The following is a 2,500-nucleotide window of genomic DNA, read 5'->3' on the forward strand; positions in this document are numbered from 1 at the left end:
GCGTGCTGTCGTGGCATTGCCGGCGGGAAACAACACGCGCCACCTACGGTGACCGGCAGCTCCAACGCCAGCGCCACAGAAGGGCAAAGCCCCACTTGGGTGCAGAAGCGAACTCTCCCAGCACAGCGCACGCGCCAACACGTCCGCAGAGCTGCGATACAAACCACCTGCGAGAACCGCTGGGGGCGACCGAGCAGCAGACGGCGTCGCGACGCCGAGTGCCGGGCGGCGGCGCATCCTCAACGCACACAGTCCGCAATCGGACCAGCACACTGCAGATGTCCACCGCGCTTCGCACCGGGCTCGGCAGAACCCACTTTGGCCGCCTGGCGCCGCGCGCAGGGTGCGCCGGCGCATAGCTGGGACGCCAGCCGGAGCCCGTCGGCCGGCGCTCCTGCCACTGGGCGCCCCCCACCAGCCGGCTGTAGTGCGTGCGCTCACGCAGCGCGCGGCCAGCACGCCGGGCGGCCCCCCCTCACCGGCCGGGGACTGTCCCGCCAAGCCACAGCCTCGTATCGCTTCATACCCACATGGCCAACTCAGGTTCGGGGGCATGGCGGGTACCGCCGAAACAACCGGTTCATAGATGTACCGATCGTCGCTATCACCGATGCACCTGCAGCGCGAACAACCGCTCAACAACTGATTTCCAGTTCATTTGCGGATCTTTGGCAGCAAACGTATACGTCAATCTACATTTGCGAAATCTACGATTCTGGCATGCCTGCATGTTATGTGTCACGACACGCTACATCAGCCCACATACACACTGCGGCATGTACACGAGAGAACACGTGGAAGATGGTCCGCGCACGTGTGCAATGTCCCTTGCGCGGTCGACTGTCAACCGGCCTCTGTAGCATGTCGCAGATGTGGAACGCGGTCCACCGTGCTATCATGTTGTGTGGGGCAATACGATTAAATAGGAAAACCCTCGTCGCTACATCAACAGACGGCTCACGCTGATTCCCGGCAGAGGGAGGAGGGGGGGGGGGGGGGGGGGCCAACATGCAATACTTTCGTCCGTACCTACCTACCACATGTCTGTACGGCGTACAACAGTGCAATCTCGCTGTAATGGGGAGACGAGACAAGTAGCATCGTGCACAACATATGGCCCTTATGATTCGCCATTGTAGGGCGCAGCCGGTGTACGGTCAAGCATGTGCCACATTATGTCACTCAGTACGTAACGACGGATGATCAGTGTGGGTTACGCGTACATCAGCGGACAGTCCACACAGGCCGTACCACAACGTACACTGACTGCATCGACAACCGAATGCAACTGAACAGCTGCAAGGCTCATTTCACAAACAAACGCCTGACCGACCAGCTTGGAAGGGCAGGAGGGGAGGGCGATATTCGTTCTGTAGCGGTACACCCTTCCAGTGGTTAGCGGGACTGTGTAGAAAGTACGCAACACTCGAAAGACCTTTATGTGAGGGTACGCACCATGGCATCAAGAAATACACATGACACCAGAGGATCCAAGCAGTGAACTATGTTCAGAGGGTTGCTGTTAGGCAAAGCTACATTCCTGTGACGTTACATGTGACAGTTAAGGTGCAGTGTAAGTTAGGTTAAGGTGCAGCGTAAGTTAGGTTAAGGTGCAGCGTAAGTTAGGTTAAGGTGCAGCGTAAGTTAGGTTAAGGTGCAGCGTAAGTTAGGTTAAGGTGCAGCGTAAGTTAGGTTAAGGTGCAGCGTAAGTTAGGTTAAGGTGCAGCGTAACTTGGGTTAAGGTGCAGCGTAACTTGGGTTAAGGTGCAGCGTAACTTGGGTTAAGGTGCAGCGTAACTTGGGTTAAGGTGCAGCGTAACTTGGGTTAAGGTGCAGCGTAACTTGGGTTAAGGTGCAGCGTAACTTGGGTTAAGGTGCAGCGTAACTTGGGTTAAGGTGCAGCGTAACTTGGGTTAAGGTGCAGCGTAACTTGGGTTAAGGTGCAGCGTAACTTGGGTTAAGGTGCAGCGTAACTTGGGTTAAGGTGCAGCGTAACTTGGGTTAAGGTGCAGCGTAACTTGGGTTAAGGTGCAGCGTAACTTGGGTTAAGGTGCAGCGTAACTTGGGTTAAGGTGCAGCGTAACTTAGGTTAAGGTGCCAACGTGGGTTAGGTTAAGGGGCCAACGTGGGTTAGGTTAAGGGCCAACGTGGGTTAGGTTAAGGGCCAACGTGGGTTAGGTTAAGGGCCAACGTGGGTTAGGTTAAGGGCCAACGTGGGTTAGGTTAAGGGCCAACGTGGGTTAGGTTAAGGGCCAACGTGGGTTAGGTTAAGGGCCAACGTGGGTTAGGTTAAGGGCCAACGTGGGTTAGGTTAAGGGCCAACGTGGGTTAGGTTAAGGGCCAACGTGGGTTAGGTTAAGGGCCAACGTGGGTTAGGTTAAGGGCCAACGTGGGTTAGGTTAAGGGCCAACGTGGGTTAGGTTAAGGGCCAACGTGGGTTAGGTTAAGGGCCAACGTGGGTTAGGTTAAGGGCCAACGTGGGTTAGGTTAAGGGCCAACG

The sequence above is a fragment of the Schistocerca gregaria genome, unplaced genomic scaffold (assembly GCF_023897955.1).
Source record: "Schistocerca gregaria isolate iqSchGreg1 unplaced genomic scaffold, iqSchGreg1.2 ptg001572l, whole genome shotgun sequence".
Classification (NCBI taxonomy): domain Eukaryota; kingdom Metazoa; phylum Arthropoda; class Insecta; order Orthoptera; family Acrididae; genus Schistocerca; species Schistocerca gregaria.